The sequence below is a fragment of the Triturus cristatus genome, chromosome 12, assembly GCF_964204655.1.
Source record: "Triturus cristatus chromosome 12, aTriCri1.1, whole genome shotgun sequence".
Classification (NCBI taxonomy): domain Eukaryota; kingdom Metazoa; phylum Chordata; class Amphibia; order Caudata; family Salamandridae; genus Triturus; species Triturus cristatus.
Window position 1 is genome coordinate 216,760,954 of NC_140595.1, and position 16,878 is coordinate 216,777,831.

The window sequence follows — 16,878 nt, forward strand, 5'->3', positions numbered from 1 at the left end:
CAATCTCATGCACTGCACAAGCTCTTTCCCATGAGGCACCTCTCCTGCACTCTGTTTATGCAAATGAGCAAGCAGAGAGCTCAGGAATAAAACACCAAACTCATGTCCCCCAAAAAAGCAGCAGACAATTGCTGGATATTCCCCAACTTGTAATGCTTTTCTTTTAAACAAATGATAAACAGCCTCACCTGTGGCAAGGCTTAAAAAAATTGAATAAACTCTTAAATGTTCCTCTCCAAGGAAATCTTTAGTAAAAAGCGAAAGATTTTTTCGTTTTGAAGAGAAACCAGAGTAAGTGACAATATAGCTCTCTAGGGTAAGTGGCGGCACATCAAAGACCCTGTCATTGCGAGGGTGAGGACCTGAAAGGTATTTTCAGGCTCTAAGAAAGAGGGCGAGAACCAGGCCGGTGGGCAAAACAGGCCAACATTTCAAAGTCTCTGCTCAAGGTACAAAAAGGTGGACTGTTCACATGTGTATGTCTGGGAATATGCAAATTTCTTTTGTACTCACCTCAGCTCATTAGGAGTTGTCGGGGCTGCTGGGGAAGGGGAACAGGAAATGTGAATCAGGCTTTTAGTTAAGTGGCACTGTAGGCCTTTTGTCCCCTAGCCCTTTTACGCTTTCAACACCATCCCTCCAATCGATATGCTCAGAGCCACCACTGTGCTCTAAACATAGCCATGCACCGTATGTGCCTTTTTCACTCGTACTTTCATTAAACCTGAATATAGAAGGATATATCTGTCTAGGCTGGAGACACGTGAAACAAGTCTGACGTGCCCCTTCAAGTCTACCTGAGAGGAAGCTGACTCAGGATTGGCGACCTCTCAGGGCACAAATAACGGCACAAATAACGGGCAAGCCCTATGAAAAGCACAGCATGAGTCTTGGTCCCACCTTTAAAAAGGAGGGTGACCTCTGGGATCTGGCAGCAGGATCTTTGGGAGATAAGAAAATATACTGCCTGCGATCGTGAAGTTTCAAGTCAGTCAAGAAAAGCAATCTCATGCACTGCACAAGCTCTTTCCCATGAGGCACCTCTCCTGCACTCTGTTTATGCAAATGAGCAAGCAGAGAGCTCAGGAATAAAACACCAAACTCATGTCCCCCAAAAAAGCAGCAGACAATTTCTGGATATTCCCCAACTTGTAATGCTTTTCTTTTAAACAAATGATAAACAGCCTCACCTGTGGCAAGGCTTAAAAAAATTGAATAAACTCTTAAATGTTCCTCGCCACGGAAATCTTTAGTAAAAGGCGAAAGATTTTTTCGTTTTGAAGAGAAACCAGAGTAAGTGACAATATAGCTCTCTAGGGTAAGTGGCGGCACATCAAAGACCCTGTCATTGCGAGGGTGAGGACCTGAAAGGTATTTTCAGGCTCTAAGAAAGAGGGCGAGAACCAGGCCGGTGGGCAAAACAGGCCAACATTTCAAAGTCTCTGCTCAAGGTACAAAAAGGTGGACTGTTCACATGTGTATGTCTGGGAATATGCAAATTTCTTTTGTACTCACCTCAGCTCATTAGGAGTTGTCAGGGCTGCTGGGGAAGGGGAACAGGAAATGTGAATCAGGCTTTTAGTTAAGTGGCACTGTAGGTCTTTTGTCCCCTAGCCATTTTACGCTTTCAACACCATCCCTCCAATCGATATGCTCAGAGCCACCACTGTGCTCTACACATAGCCATGCACCGTATGTGCCTTTTTCACACGTACTTTCATTAAACCTGAATATAGAAGGATATATCTGTCTAGGCTGGAGACACGTGAAACAAGTCTGACGTGCCCCTTCAAGTCTACCTGAGAGGAAGCTGACTCAGGATTGGCGACCTCTCAGGGCACCTCTAAACGGACACAAATAACGGGCAAGCCCTATGAAAAGCACAGCATGAGTCTTGGTCCCAGCTTTAAAAAGGAGGGTGACCTCTGGGATCTGGCAGCAGGATCTTTGGGAGATAAGAAAATATACTGCCTGCGATCGTGAAGTTTCAAGTCAGTCAAGAAAAGCAATCTCATGCACTGCACAAGCTCTTTCCCATGAGGCACCTCTCCTGCACTCTGTTTATGCAAATGAGCAAGCAGAGAGCTCAGGAATAAAACACCAAACTCATGTCCCCCAAAAAAGCAGCAGACAATTTCTGAATATTCCCCAACTTGTAATGCTTTTCTTTTAAACAAATGATAAACAGCCTCACCTGTGGCAAGGCTTAAAAAAATTGAATAAACTCTTAAATGTTCCTCTCCACGGAAATCTTTAGTAAAAGGCGAAAGATTTTTTCGTTTTGAAGAGAAACCAGAGTAAGTGACAATATAGCTCTCTAGGGTAAGTGGCGGCACATCAAAGACCCTGTCATTGCGAGGGTGAGGACCTGAAAGGTATTTTCAGGCTCTAAGAAAGAGGGCGAGAACCAGGCCGGTGGGCAAAACAGGCCAACATTTCAAAGTCTCTGCTCAAGGTACAAAAAGGTGGACTGTTCACATGTGTATGTCTGGGAATATGCAAATTTCTTTTGTACTCACCTCAGCTCATTAGGAGTTGTCGGGGCTGCTGGGGAAGGGGAACAGGAAATGTGAATCAGGCTTTTAGTTAAGTGGCACTGTAGGCCTTTTGTCCCCTAGCCATTTTACGCTTTCAACACCATCCCTCCAATCGATATGCTCAGAGCCACCACTGTGCTCTACACATAGCCATGCACCGTATGTGCCTTTTTCACACGTACTTTCATTAAACCTGAATATAGAAGGATATATCTGTCTAGGCTGGAGACACATGAAACAAGTCTGACGTGCCCCTTCAAGTCTACCTGAGAGGAAGCTGACTCAGGATTGGTGACCTCTCAGGGCACCTCTAAACGGACACAAATAACGGGCAAGCCCTATGAAAAGCACAGCATGAGTCTTGGTCCCACCTTTAAAAAGGAGGGTGACCTCTGGGATCTGGCAGCAGGATCTTTGGGAGATAAGAAAATATACTGCCTGCAATCGTGAAGTTTCAAGTCAGTCAAGAAAAGCAATCTCATGCACTGCACAAGCTCTTTCCCATGAGGCACCTCTCCTGCACTCTGTTTATGCAAATGAGCAAGCAGAGAGCTCAGGAATAAAACACCAAACTCATGTCCCCCAAAAAAGCAGCAGACAATTGCTGGATATTCCCCAACTTGTAATGCTTTTCTTTTAAACAAATGATAAACAGCCTCACCTGTGGCAAGGCTTAAAAAAATTGAATAAACTCTTAAATGTTCCTCTCCAAGGAAATCTTTAGTAAAAGGCGAAAGATTTTTTCGTTTTGAAGAGAAACCAGAGTAAGTGACAATATAGCTCTCTAGGGTAAGTGGCGGCACATCAAAGACCCTGTCATTGCGAGGGTGAGGACCTGAAAGGTATTTTCAGGCTCTAAGAAAGAGGGCGAGAACCAGGCCGGTGGGCAAAACAGGCCAACATTTCAAAGTCTCTGCTCAAGGTACAAAAAGGTGGACTGTTCACATGTGTATGTCTGGGAATATGCAAATTTCTTTTGTACTCACCTCAGCTCATTAGGAGTTGTCGGGGCTGCTGGGGAAGGGGAACAGGAAATGTGAATCAGGCTTTTAGTTAAGTGGCACTGTAGGCCTTTTGTCCCCTAGCCATTTTACGCTTTCAACACCATCCCTCCAATCGATATGCTCAGAGCCACCACTGTGCTCTAAACATAGCCATGCACCGTATGTGCCTTTTTCACTCGTACTTTCATTAAACCTGAATATAGAAGGATATATCTGTCTAGGCTGGAGACACGTGAAACAAGTCTGACGTGCCCCTTCAAGTCTACCTGAGAGGAAGCTGACTCAGGATTGGCGACCTCTCAGGGCACAAATAACGGGCACAAATAACGGGCAAGCCCTATGAAAAGCACAGCATGAGTCTTGGTCCCACCTTTAAAAAGGAGGGTGACCTCTGGGATCTGGCAGCAGGATCTTTGGGAGATAAGAAAATATACTGCCTGCGATCGTGAAGTTTCAAGTCAGTCAAGAAAAGCAATCTCATGCACTGCACAAGCTCTTTCCCATGAGGCACCTCTCCTGCACTCTGTTTATGCAAATGAGCAAGCAGAGAGCTCAGGAATAAAACACCAAACTCATGTCCCCCAAAAAAGCAGCAGACAATTTCTGGATATTCCCCAACTTGTAATGCTTTTCTTTTAAACAAATGATAAACAGCCTACCTGTGGCAAGGCTTAAAAAAATTGAATAAACTCTTAAATGTTCCTCGCCACGGAAATGTTTAGTAAAAGGCGAAAGATGTTTTCGTTTTGAAGAGAAACCAGAGTAAGTGACAATATAGCTCTCTAGGGTAAGTGGCGGCACATCAAAGACCCTGTCATTGCGAGGGTGAGGACCTGAAAGGTATTTTCAGGCTCTAAGAAAGAGGGCGAGAACCAGGCCGGTGGGCAAAACAGGCCAACATTTCAGAGTCTCTGCTCAAGGTACAAAAAGGTGGACTGTTCACATGTGTATGTCTGGGAATATGCAAATTTCTTTTGTACTCACCTCAGCTCATTAGGAGTTGTCGGGGCTGCTGGGGAAGGGGAACAGGAAATGTGAATCAGGCTTTTAGTTAAGTGGCACTGTAGGCCTTTTGTCCCCTAGCCATTTTACGCTTTCAACACCATCCCTCCAATCGATATGCTCAGAGCCACCACTGTGCTCTACACATAGCCATGCACCGTATGTGCCTTTTTCACACGTACTTTCATTAAACCTGAATATAGAAGGATATATCTGTCTAGGCTGGAGACACGTGAAACAAGTCTGACGTGCCCCTTCAAGTCTACCTGAGAGGAAGCTGACTCAGGATTGGCGACCTCTCAGGGCACCTCTAACAGGCACAAATAACCGGCAAGCCCTATGAAAAGCACAGCATGAGTCTTGGTCCCACCTTTAAAAAGGAGGGTGACCTCTGGGATCTGGCAGCAGGATCTTTGGGAGATAAGAAAATATACTGCCTGCGATCGTGAAGTTTCAAGTCAGTCAAGAAAAGCAATCTCATGCACTGCACAAGCTCTTTCCCATGAGGCACCTCTCCTGCACTCTGTTTATGCAAATGAGCAAGCAGAGAGCTCAGGAATAAAACACCAAACTCATGTCCCCCAAAAATGCAGCAGACAATTGCTGGATATTCCCCAACTTCTAATGTTTTTATTTCAAACAAATGATAAACAGCCTCACCTGTGGCAAGGCTTAAAAAAATTGAATAAACTCTTAAATGTTCCTCTCCACGGAAATCTTTAGTAAAAGGCGAAAGATTTTTTCGTTTTGAAGAGAAACCAGAGTAAGTGACAATATAGCTCTCTAGGGTAAGTGGCGCCACATCAAAGACCCTGTCATTGCGAGGGTGAGGACCTGAAAGGTATTTTCAGGCTCTAAGAAAGAGGGCGAGAACCAGGCCGGTGGGCAAAACAGGCCAACTTTTCAAAGTCTCTGCTCAAGGTACAAAAAAGTGGACTGTTCACATGTGTATGTCTGGGAATATGCAAATTTCTTTTGTACTAACCTCAGCTCATTAGGAGTTGTCGGGGCTGCTGGGGAAGGGGAAAAGGAAATGTGAATCAGGCTTTTAGTTAAGTGGCACTGTAGGCCTTTTGTCCCCTAGCCATTTTACGCTTTCAACACCATCCCTCCAATCGATATGCTCAGAGCCACCACTGCGCTCTACACATAGCCATGCACCGTATGTGCCTTTTTCACACGTACTTTCATTAAACCTGAATATAGAAGGATATATCTGTCTAGGCTGGAGACACATGAATCAAGTCTGACGTGCCCCTTCAAGTCTACCTGAGAGGAAGCTGACTCAGGATTGGTGACCTCTCAGGGCACCTCTAAACGGACACAAATAACGGGCAAGCCCTATGAAAAGCACAGCATGAGTCTTGGTCCCACCTTTAAAAAGGAGGGTGACCTCTGGGATCTGGCAGCAGGATCTTTGGGAGATAAGAAAATATACTGCCTGCGATCGTGAAGTTTCAAGTCAGTCAAGAAAAGCAATCTCATGCACTGCACAAGCTCTTTCCCATGAGGCACCTCTCCTGCACTCTGTTTATGCAAATGAGCAAGCAGAGAGCTCAGGAATAAAACACCAAACTCATGTCCCCCAAAAAAGCAGCAGACAATTGCTGGATATTCCCCAACTTGTAATGCTTTTCTTTTAAACAAATGATAAACAGCCTCACCTGTGGCAAGGCTTAAAAAAATTGAATAAACTCTTAAATGTTCCTCTCTACGGAAATCTTTAGTAAAAGGCGAAAGATTTTTTCGTTTTGAAGAGAAACCAGAGTAAGTGACAATATAGCTCTCTAGGGTAAGTGGCGGCACATCAAAGACCCTGTCATTGCGAGGGTGAGGACCTGAAAGGTATTTTCAGGCTCTAAGAAAGAGGGCGAGAACCAGGCCGGTGGGCAAAACAGGCCAACATTTCAAAGTCTCTGCTCAAGGTACAAAAAGGTGGACTGTTCACATGTGTATGTCTGGGAATATGCAAATTTCTTTTGTACTCACCTCAGCTCATTAGGAGTTGTCGGGGCTGCTGGGGAAGGGGAACAGGAAATGTGAATCAGGCTTTTAGTTAAGTGGCACTGTAGGCCTTTTGTCCCCTAGCCATTTTACGCTTTCAACACCATCCCTCCAATCGATATGCTCAGAGCCACCACTGTGCTCTACACATAGCCATGCACCGTATGTGCCTTTTTCACACGTACTTTCATTAAACCTGAATATAGAAGGATATATCTGTCTAGGCTGGAGACACATGAAACAAGTCTGACGTGCCCCTTCAAGTCTACCTGAGAGGAAGCTGACTCAGGATTGGTGACCTCTCACGGGCACAAATAACGGGCAAGCCCTATGAAAAGCACAGCATGAGTCTTGGTCCCACCTTTAAAAAGGAGGGTGACCTCTGGGATCTGGCAGCAGGATCTTTGGGAGATAAGAAAATATACTGCCTGCGATCGTGAAGTTTGAAGTCAGTCAAGAAAAGCAATCTCATGCACTGCACAAGCTCTTTCCCATGAGGCACCTCTCCTGCACTCTGTTTATGCAAATGAGCAAGCAGAGAGCTCAGGAATAAAACACCAAACTCATGTCCCCCAAAAAAGCAGCAGACAATTGCTGGATATTCCCCAACTTCTAATACTTTTCTTTTAAACAAATGATAAACAGCCTCACCTGTGGCGAGGCTTAAAAAAATTGAATAAACTCTTAAATGTTCCTCGCCACGGAAATCTTTAGTAAAAGGCGAAAGATTTTTTCGTTTTGAAGAGAAACCAGAATAAGTGACAATATAGCTCTCTAGGGTAAGTGGCGCCACATCAAAGACCCTGTCATTGCGAGGGTGAGGACCTGAAAGGTATTTTCAGGCTCTAAGAAAGAGGGCGAGAACCAGGCCGGTGGGCAAAACAGGCCAACATTTCAGAGTCTCTGCTCAAGGTACAAAAAGGTGGACTGTTCACATGTGTATGTCTGGGAATATGCAAATTTCTTTTGTACTCACCTCAGCTCATTAGGAGTTGTCGGGGCTGCTGGGGAAGGGGAACAGGAAATGTGAATCAGGCTTTTAGTTAAGTGGCACTGTAGGCCTTTTGTCCCCTAGCCATTTTACGCTTTCAACACCATCCCTCCAATCGATATGCTCAGAGCCACCACTGTGCTCTACACATAGCCATGCACCGTATGTGCCTTTTTCACACGTACTTTCATTAAACCTGAATATAGAAGGATATATCTGTCTAGGCTGGAGACACATGAAACAAGTCTGACGTGCCCCTTCAAGTCTACCTGAGAGGAAGCTGACTCAGGATTGGCGACCTCTCAGGGCACCTCTAACAGGCACAAATAATGGGCAAGCCCTATGAAAAGCACAGCATGAGTCTTGGTCCCACCTTTAAAAAGGAGGGTGACCTCTGGGATCTGGCAGCAGGATCTTTGGGAGATTAGAAAATATACTGCCTGCGATCGTGAAGTTTCAAGTCAGTCAAGAAAAGCAATCTCATGCACTGCACAAGCTCTTTCCCATGAGGCACCTCTCCTGCACTCTGTTTATGCAAATGAGCAAGCAGAGAGCTCAGGAATAAAACACCAAACTCATGTCCCCCAAAAAAGCAGCAGACAATTGCTGGATATTCCCCAACTTGTAATGCTTTTCTTTTAAACAAATGATAAACAGCCTCACCTGTGGCAAGGCTTAAAAAAATTGAATAAACTCTTAAATGTTCCTCTCCACGGAAATCTTTAGTAAAAGACGAAAGATTTTTTCGTTTTGAAGAGAAACCAGAGTAAGTGACAATATAGCTCTCTAGGGTAAGTGGCGGCACATCAAAGACCCTGTCATTGCGAGGGTGAGGACCTGAAAGGTATTTTCAGGCTCTAAGAAAGAGGGCGAGAACCAGGCCGGTGGGCAAAACAGGCCAACATTTCAAAGTCTCTGCTCAAGGTACAAAAAGGTGGACTGTTCACATGTGTATGTCTGGGAATATGCAAATTTCTTTTGTACTCACCTCAGCTCATTAGGAGTTGTCAGGGCTGCTTGGGAAGGGGAACAGGAAATGTGAATCAGGCTTTTAGTTAAGTGGCACTGTAGGCCTTTTGTCCCCTAGCCATTTTACGCTTTCAACACCATCCCTCCAATCGATATGCTCAGAGCCACCACTGTGCTCTACACATAGCCATGCACCGTATGTGCCTTTTTCACACGTACTTTCATTAAACCTGAATATAGAAGGATATATCTGTCTAGGCTGGAGACACGTGAAACAAGTCTGACGTGCCCCTTCAAGTCTACCTGAGAGGAAGCTGACTCAGGATTGGCGACCTCTCAGGGCACCTCTAAACGGACACAAATAACGGGCAAGCCCTATGAAAAGCACAGCATGAGTCTTGGTCCCACCTTTAAAAAGGAGGGTGACCTCTGGGATCTGGCAGCAGGATCTTTGGGAGATAAGAAAATATACTGCCTGCGATCGTGAAGTTTCAAGTCAGTCAAGAAAAGCAATCTCATGCACTGCACAAGCTCTTTCCCATGAGGCACCTCTCCTGCACTCTGTTTATGCAAATGAGCAAGCAGAGAGCTCAGGAATAAAACACCAAACTCATGTCCCCCAAAAAAGCAGCAGACAATTTCTGGATATTCCCCAACTTGTAATGCTTTTCTTTTAAACAAATGATAAACAGCCTCACCTGTGGCAAGGCTTAAAAAAATTGAATAAACTCTTAAATGTTCCTCTCCACGGAAATCTTTAGTAAAAGGCGAAAGATTTTTTCGTTTTGAAGAGAAACCAGAGTAAGTGACAATATAGCTCTCTAGGGTAAGTGGCGGCACATCAAAGACCCTGTCATTGCGAGGGTGAGGACCTGAAAGGTATTTTCAGGCTCTAAGAAAGAGGGCGAGAACCAGGCCGGTGGGCAAAACAGGCCAACATTTCAAAGTCTCTGCTCAAGGTACAAAAAGGTGGACTGTTCACATGTGTATGTCTGGGAATATGCAAATTTCTTTTGTACTCACCTCAGCTCATTAGGAGTTGTCGGGGCTGCTGGGGAAGGGGAACAGGAAATGTGAATCAGGCTTTTAGTTAAGTGGCACTGTAGGCCTTTTGTCCCCTAGCCATTTTACGCTTTCAACACCATCCCTCCAATCGATATGCTCAGAGCCACCACTGTGCTCTACACATAGCCATGCACCGTATGTGCCTTTTTCACACGTACTTTCATTAAACCTGAATATAGAAGGATATATCTGTCTAGGCTGGAGACACATGAAACAAGTCTGACGTGCCCCTTCAAGTCTACCTGAGAGGAAGCTGACTCAGGATTGGTGACCTCTCAGGGCACCTCTAAACGGACACAAATAACGGGCAAGCCCTATGAAAAGCACAGCATGAGTCTTGGTCCCACCTTTAAAAAGGAGGGTGACCTCTGGGATCTGGCAGCAGGATCTTTGGGAGATAAGAAAATATACTGCCTGCAATCGTGAAGTTTCAAGTCAGTCAAGAAAAGCAATCTCATGCACTGCACAAGCTCTTTCCCATGAGGCACCTCTCCTGCACTCTGTTTATGCAAATGAGCAAGCAGAGAGCTCAGGAATAAAACACCAAACTCATGTCCCCCAAAAAAGCAGCAGACAATTGCTGGATATTCCCCAACTTGTAATGCTTTTCTTTTAAACAAATGATAAACAGCCTCACCTGTGGCAAGGCTTAAAAAAATTGAATAAACTCTTAAATGTTCCTCTCCAAGGAAATCTTTAGTAAAAGGCGAAAGATTTTTTCGTTTTGAAGAGAAACCAGAGTAAGTGACAATATAGCTCTCTAGGGTAAGTGGCGGCACATCAAAGACCCTGTCATTGCGAGGGTGAGGACCTGAAAGGTATTTTCAGGCTCTAAGAAAGAGGGCGAGAACCAGGCCGGTGGGCAAAACAGGCCAACATTTCAAAATCTCTGCTCAAGGTACAAAAAGGTGGACTGTTCACATGTGTATGTCTGGGAATATGCAAATTTCTTTTGTACTCACCTCAGCTCATTAGGAGTTGTCGGGGCTGCTGGGGAAGGGGAACAGGAAATGTGAATCAGGCTTTTAGTTAAGTGGCACTGTAGGCCTTTTGTCCCCTAGCCATTTTACGCTTTCAACACCATCCCTCCAATCGATATGCTCAGAGCCACCACTGTGCTCTAAACATAGCCATGCACCGTATGTGCCTTTTTCACTCGTACTTTCATTAAACCTGAATATAGAAGGATATATCTGTCTAGGCTGGAGACACGTGAAACAAGTCTGACGTGCCCCTTCAAGTCTACCTGAGAGGAAGCTGACTCAGGATTGGCGACCTCTCAGGGCACAAATAACGGGCACAAATAACGGGCAAGCCCTATGAAAAGCACAGCATGAGTCTTGGTCCCACCTTTAAAAAGGAGGGTGACCTCTGGGATCTGGCAGCAGGATCTTTGGGAGATAAGAAAATATACTGCCTGCGATCGTGAAGTTTCAAGTCAGTCAAGAAAAGCAATCTCATGCACTGCACAAGCTCTTTCCCATGAGGCACCTCTCCTGCACTCTGTTTATGCAAATGAGCAAGCAGAGAGCTCAGGAATAAAACACCAAACTCATGTCCCCCAAAAAAGCAGCAGACAATTTCTGGATATTCCCCAACTTGTAATGCTTTTCTTTTAAACAAATGATAAACAGCCTCACCTGTGGCAAGGCTTAAAAAAATTGAATAAACTCTTAAATGTTCCTCGCCACGGAAATCTTTAGTAAAAGGCGAAAGATTTTTTCGTTTTGAAAAGAAACCAGAGTAAGTGACAATATAGCTCTCTAGGGTAAGTGGCGGCACATCAAAGACCCTGTCATTGCGAGGGTGAGGACCTGAAAGGTATTTTCAGGCTCTAAGAAAGAGGGCGAGAACCAGGCCGGTGGGCAAAACAGGCCAACATTTCAGAGTCTCTGCTCAAGGTACAAAAAGGTGGACTGTTCACATGTGTATGTCTGGGAATATGCAAATTTCTTTTGTACTCACCTCAGCTCATTAGGAGTTGTCGGGGCTGCTGGGGAAGGGGAACAGGAAATGTGAATCAGGCTTTTAGTTAAGTGGCACTGTAGGCCTTTTGTCCCCTAGCCATTTTACGCTTTAAACACCATCCCTCCAATCGATATGCTCAGAGCCACCACTGTGCTCTACACATAGCCATGCACCGTATGTGCCTTTTTCACACGTACTTTCATTAAACCTGAATATAGAAGGATATATCTGTCTAGGCTGGAGACACGTGAAACAAGTCTGACGTGCCCCTTCAAGTCTACCTGAGAGGAAGCTGACTCAGGATTGGCGACCTCTCAGGGCACCTCTAACAGGCACAAATAACGGGCAAGCCCTATGAAAAGCACAGCATGAGTCTTGGTCCCACCTTTAAAAAGGAGGGTGACCTCTGGGATCTGGCAGCAGGATCTTTGGGAGATAAGAAAATATACTGCCTGCGATCGTGAAGTTTCAAGTCAGTCAAGAAAAGCAATCTCATACACTGCACAAGCTCTTTCCCATGAGGCACCTCTCCTGCACTCTGTTTATGCAAATGAGCAAGCAGAGAGCTCAGGAATAAAACACCAAACTCATGTCCCCCAAAAATGCAGCAGACAATTGCTGGATATTCCCCAACTTCTAATGTTTTTATTTCAAACAAATGATAAACAGCCTCACCTGTGGCAAGGCTTAAAATAATTGAATAAACTCTTAAATGTTCCTCTCCACGGAAATCTTTAGTAAAAGGCGAAAGATTTTTTCGTTTTGAAGAGAAACCAGAGTAAGTGACAATATAGCTCTCTAGGGTAAGTGGCGCCACATCAAAGACCCTGTCATTGCGAGGGTGAGGACCTGAAAGGTATTTTCAGGCTCTAAGAAAGAGGGCGAGAACCAGGCCGGTGGGCAAAACAGGCCAACTTTTCAAAGTCTCTGCTCAAGGTACAAAAAAGTGGACTGTTCACATGTGTATGTCTGGGAATATGCAAATTTCTTTTGTACTAACCTCAGCTCATTAGGAGTTGTCGGGGCTGCTGGGGAAGGGGAAAAGGAAATGTGAATCAGGCTTTTAGTTAAGTGGCACTGTAGGCCTTTTGTCCCCTAGCCATTTTACGCTTTCAACACCATCCCTCCAATCGATATGCTCAGAGCCACCACTGCGCTCTACACATAGCCATGCACCGTATGTGCCTTTTTCACACGTACTTTCATTAAACCTGAATATAGAAGGATATATCTGTCTAGGCTGGAGACACATGAAACAAGTCTGACGTGCCCCTTCAAGTCTACCTGAGAGGAAGCTGACTCAGGATTGGTGACCTCTCAGGGCACCTCTAAACGGACACAAATAACGGGCAAGCCCTATGAAAAGCACAGCATGAGTCTTGGTCCCACCTTTAAAAAGGAGGGTGACCTCTGGGATCTGGCAGCAGGATCTTTGGGAGATAAGAAAATATACTGCCTGCAATCGTGAAGTTTCAAGTCAGTCAAGAAAAGCAATCTCATGCACTGCACAAGCTCTTTCCCATGAGGCACCTCTCCTGCACTCTGTTTATGCAAATGAGCAAGCAGAGAGCTCAGGAATAAAACACCAAACTCATGTCCCCCAAAAAAGCAGCAGACAATTGCTGGATATTCCCCAACTTGTAATGCTTTTCTTTTAAACAAATGATAAACAGCCTCACCTGTGGCAAGGCTTAAAAAAATTGAATAAACTCTTAAATGTTCCTCTCCACGGAAATCTTTAGTAAAAGGCGAAAGATTTTTTCGTTTTGAAGAGAAACCAGAGTAAGTGACAATATAGCTCTCTAGGGTAAGTGGCGGCACATCAAAGACCCTGTCATTGCGAGGGTGAGGACCTGAAAGGTATTTTCAGGCTCTAAGAAAGAGGGCGAGAACCAGGCCGGTGGGCAAAACAGGCCAACATTTCAAAGTCTCTGCTCAAGGTACAAAAAGGTGGACTGTTCACATGTGTATGTCTGGGAATATGCAAATTTCTTTTGTACTCACCTCAGCTCATTAGGAGTTGTCGGGGCTGCTGGGGAAGGGGAACAGGAAATGTGAATCAGGCTTTTAGTTAAGTGGCACTGTAGGCCTTTTGTCCCCTAGCCATTTTACGCTTTCAACACCATCCCTCCAATCGATATGCTCAGAGCCACCACTGCGCTCTACACATAGCCATGCACCGTATGTGCCTTTTTCACACGTACTTTCATTAAACCTGAATATAGAAGGATATATCTGTCTAGGCTGGAGACACGTGAAACAAGTCTGACGTGCCCCTTCAAGTCTACCTGAGAGGAAGCTGACTCAGGATTGGCGACCTCTCAGGGCACCTCTAACGGGCACAAATAACGGGCAAGCCCTATGAAAAGCACAGCATGAGTCTTGGTCCCACCTTTAAAAAGGAGGGTGACCTCTGGGATCTGGCAGCAGGATCTTTGGGAGATAAGAAAATATACTGCCTGCGATCGTGAAGTTTCAAGTCAGTCAAGAAAAGCAATCTCATGCACTGCACAAGCTCTTTCCCATGAGGCACCTCTCCTGCACTCTGTTTATGCAAATGAGCAAGCAGAGAGCTCAGGAATAAAACACCAAACTCATGTCCCCCAAAAAAGCAGCAGACAATTGCTGGATATTCCCCAACTTGTAATGCTTTTCTTTTAAACAAATGATAAACAGCCTCACCTGTGGCAAGGCTTAAAAAAATTGAATAAACTCTTAAATGTTCCTCTCCACGGAAATCTTTAGTAAAAGGCGAAAGATTTTTTCGTTTTGAAGAGAAACCAGAGTAAGTGACAATATAGCTCTCTAGGGTAAGTGGCGGCACATCAAAGACCCTGTCATTGCGAGGGTGAGGACCTGAAAGGTATTTTCAGGCTCTAAGAAAGAGGGCGAGAACCAGGCCGGTGGGCAAAACAGGCCAACATTTCAAAGTCTCTGCTCAAGGTACAAAAAGGTGGACTGTTCACATGTGTATGTCTGGGAATATGCAAATTTCTTTTGTACTCACCTCAGCTCATTAGGAGTTGTCGGGGCTGCTGGGGAAGGGGAACAGGAAATGTGAATCAGGCTTTTAGTTAAGTGGCACTGTAGGCCTTTTGTCCCCTAGCCATTTTACGCTTTCAACACCATCCCTCCAATCGATATGCTCAGAGCCACCACTGTGCTCTACACATAGCCATGCACCGTATGTGCCTTTTTCACACGTACTTTCATTAAACCTGAATATAGAAGGATATATCTGTCTAGACTGGAGACACGTGAAACAAGTCTGACGTGCCCCTTCAAGTCTACCTGAGAGGAAGCTGACTCAGGATTGGCGACCTCTCAGGGCACCTCTAACGGGCACAAATAACGGGCAAGCCCTATGAAAAGCACAGCATGAGTCTTGGTCCCACCTTTAAAAAGGAGGGTGACCTCTGGGATCTGGCAGCAGGATCTTTGGGAGATAAGAAAATATACTGCCTGCGATCGTGAAGTTTCAAGTCAGTCAAGAAAAGCAATCTCATGCACTGCACAAGCTCTTTCCCATGAGGCACCTCTCCTGCACTCTGTTTATGCAAATGAGCAAGCAGAGAGCTCAGGAATAAAACACCAAACTCATGTCCCCCAAAAAAGCAGCAGACAATTGCTGGATATTCCCCAACTTGTAATGCTTTTCTTTTAAACAAATGATAAACAGCCTCACCTGTGGCAAGGCTTAAAAAAATTGAATAAACTCTTAAATGTTCCTCTCCACGGAAATCTTTAGTAAAAGGCGAAAGATTTTTTCGTTTTGAAGAGAAACCAGAGTAAGTGACAATATAGCTCTCTAGGGTAAGTGGCGGCACATCAAAGACCCTGTCATTGCGAGGGTGAGGACCTGAAAGGTATTTTCAGGCTCTAAGAAAGAGGGCGAGAACCAGGCCGGTGGGCAAAACAGGCCAACATTTCAAAGTCTCTGCTCAAGGTACAAAAAGGTGGACTGTTCACATGTGTATGTCTGGGAATGTGCAAATTTCTTTTGTACTCACCTCAGCTCATTAGGAGTTGTCGGGGCTGCTGGGGAAGGGGAACAGGAAATGTGAATCAGGCTTTTAGTTAAGTGGCACTGTAGGCCTTTTGTCCCCTAGCCATTTTACGCTTTCAACACCATCCCTCCAATCGATATGCTCAGAGCCACCACTGTGCTCTACACATAGCCATGCACCGTATGTGCCTTTTTCACACGTACTTTCATTAAACCTGAATATAGAAGGATATATCTGTCTTGGCTGGAGACACATGAAACAAGTCTGACGTGCCCCTTCAAGTCTACCTGAGAGGAAGCTGACTCAGGATTGGTGACCTCTCACGGGCACAAATAACGGGCAAGCCCTATGAAAAGCACAGCATGAGTCTTGGTCCCACCTTTAAAAAGGAGGGTGACCTCTGGGATCTGGCAGCAGGATCTTTGGGAGATAAGAAAATATACTGCCTGCGATCGTGAAGTTTCAAGTCAGTCAAGAAAAGCAATCTCATGCACTGCACAAGCTCTTTCCCATGAGGCACCTCTCCTGCACTCTGTTTATGCAAATGAGCAAGCAGAGAGCTCAGGAATAAAACACCAAACTCATGTCCCCCAAAAAAGCAGCAGACAATTGCTGGATATTCCCCAACTTGTAATGCTTTTCTTTTAAACAAATGATAAACAGCCTACCTGTGGCAAGGCTTAAAAAAATTGAATAAACTCTTAAATGTTCCTCTCCACGGAAATGTTTAGTAAAAGGCGAAAGATTTTTTCGTTTTGAAGAGAAACCAGAGTAAGTGACAATATAGCTCTCTAGGGTAAGTGGCGGCACATCAAAGACCCTGTCATTGCGAGGGTGAGGACCTGAAAGGTATTTTCAGGCTCTAAGAAAGAGGGCGAGAACCAGGCCGGTGGGCAAAACAGGCCAACATTTCAGAGTCTCTGCTCAAGGTACAAAAAGGTGGACTGTTCACATGTGTATGTCTGGGAATATGCAAATTTCTTTTGTACTCACCTCAGCTCATTAGGAGTTGTCGGGGCTGCTGGGGAAGGGGAACAGGAAATGTGAATCAGGCTTTTAGTTAAGTGGCACTGTAGGCCTTTTGTCCCCTAGCCATTTTACGCTTTCAACACCATCCCTCCAATCGATATGCTCAGAGCCACCACTGTGCTCTACACATAGCCATGCACCGTATGTGCCTTTTTCACACGTACTTTCATTAAACCTGAATATAGAAGGATATATCTGTCTAGGCTGGAGACACGTGAAACAAGTCTGACGTGCCCCTTCAAGTCTACCTGAGAGGAAGCTGACTCAGGATTGGCGACCTCTCAGGGCACCTCTAACAGGCA

At 45.1% G+C, this 16,878-nt stretch overlaps 17 non-coding genes across 17 annotated transcripts; all 17 read right to left on the reverse strand.

Moving 5' to 3' along the window:
- Positions 1-180: 180 nt before the first annotated feature.
- Positions 181-295, reverse strand: LOC146773268 (U5 spliceosomal RNA). Its single transcript, XR_014974760.1, has one exon. It is a non-coding gene; the product is annotated as a U5 spliceosomal RNA (small nuclear RNA).
- Positions 296-1,182: 887 nt separating this feature from the next.
- LOC146773269 (U5 spliceosomal RNA) lies at positions 1,183-1,297 on the reverse strand. Its single transcript, XR_014974120.1, has one exon. It is a non-coding gene; the product is annotated as a U5 spliceosomal RNA (small nuclear RNA).
- An 889-nt stretch (positions 1,298-2,186) lies between these two features.
- LOC146773270 (U5 spliceosomal RNA) lies at positions 2,187-2,301 on the reverse strand. The gene has a single exon (XR_014973926.1). It is a non-coding gene; the product is annotated as a U5 spliceosomal RNA (small nuclear RNA).
- An 889-nt stretch (positions 2,302-3,190) lies between these two features.
- LOC146773271 (U5 spliceosomal RNA) lies at positions 3,191-3,305 on the reverse strand. Its single transcript, XR_014974418.1, has one exon. It is a non-coding gene; the product is annotated as a U5 spliceosomal RNA (small nuclear RNA).
- Positions 3,306-4,193: 888 nt separating this feature from the next.
- LOC146773272 (U5 spliceosomal RNA) lies at positions 4,194-4,307 on the reverse strand. Its single transcript, XR_014974828.1, has one exon. It is a non-coding gene; the product is annotated as a U5 spliceosomal RNA (small nuclear RNA).
- Positions 4,308-5,195: 888 nt separating this feature from the next.
- Positions 5,196-5,310, reverse strand: LOC146773273 (U5 spliceosomal RNA). Its single transcript, XR_014973937.1, has one exon. It is a non-coding gene; the product is annotated as a U5 spliceosomal RNA (small nuclear RNA).
- An 889-nt stretch (positions 5,311-6,199) lies between these two features.
- LOC146773274 (U5 spliceosomal RNA) lies at positions 6,200-6,314 on the reverse strand. The gene has a single exon (XR_014974477.1). It is a non-coding gene; the product is annotated as a U5 spliceosomal RNA (small nuclear RNA).
- Positions 6,315-7,190: 876 nt separating this feature from the next.
- Positions 7,191-7,305, reverse strand: LOC146773275 (U5 spliceosomal RNA). The gene has a single exon (XR_014974467.1). It is a non-coding gene; the product is annotated as a U5 spliceosomal RNA (small nuclear RNA).
- Positions 7,306-8,193: 888 nt separating this feature from the next.
- On the reverse strand, positions 8,194-8,308 carry LOC146773276 (U5 spliceosomal RNA). Its single transcript, XR_014974148.1, has one exon. It is a non-coding gene; the product is annotated as a U5 spliceosomal RNA (small nuclear RNA).
- Positions 8,309-9,197: 889 nt separating this feature from the next.
- Positions 9,198-9,312, reverse strand: LOC146773277 (U5 spliceosomal RNA). The gene has a single exon (XR_014973948.1). It is a non-coding gene; the product is annotated as a U5 spliceosomal RNA (small nuclear RNA).
- Positions 9,313-10,201: 889 nt separating this feature from the next.
- On the reverse strand, positions 10,202-10,316 carry LOC146773278 (U5 spliceosomal RNA). The gene has a single exon (XR_014974419.1). It is a non-coding gene; the product is annotated as a U5 spliceosomal RNA (small nuclear RNA).
- An 888-nt stretch (positions 10,317-11,204) lies between these two features.
- Positions 11,205-11,319, reverse strand: LOC146773279 (U5 spliceosomal RNA). Its single transcript, XR_014974500.1, has one exon. It is a non-coding gene; the product is annotated as a U5 spliceosomal RNA (small nuclear RNA).
- Positions 11,320-12,207: 888 nt separating this feature from the next.
- LOC146773280 (U5 spliceosomal RNA) lies at positions 12,208-12,322 on the reverse strand. Its single transcript, XR_014973949.1, has one exon. It is a non-coding gene; the product is annotated as a U5 spliceosomal RNA (small nuclear RNA).
- Positions 12,323-13,211: 889 nt separating this feature from the next.
- On the reverse strand, positions 13,212-13,326 carry LOC146773281 (U5 spliceosomal RNA). The gene has a single exon (XR_014973959.1). It is a non-coding gene; the product is annotated as a U5 spliceosomal RNA (small nuclear RNA).
- An 888-nt stretch (positions 13,327-14,214) lies between these two features.
- LOC146773282 (U5 spliceosomal RNA) lies at positions 14,215-14,329 on the reverse strand. Its single transcript, XR_014973970.1, has one exon. It is a non-coding gene; the product is annotated as a U5 spliceosomal RNA (small nuclear RNA).
- Positions 14,330-15,217: 888 nt separating this feature from the next.
- LOC146773283 (U5 spliceosomal RNA) lies at positions 15,218-15,332 on the reverse strand. Its single transcript, XR_014973981.1, has one exon. It is a non-coding gene; the product is annotated as a U5 spliceosomal RNA (small nuclear RNA).
- An 876-nt stretch (positions 15,333-16,208) lies between these two features.
- On the reverse strand, positions 16,209-16,322 carry LOC146773284 (U5 spliceosomal RNA). The gene has a single exon (XR_014974780.1). It is a non-coding gene; the product is annotated as a U5 spliceosomal RNA (small nuclear RNA).
- Positions 16,323-16,878: the final 556 nt, after the last annotated feature.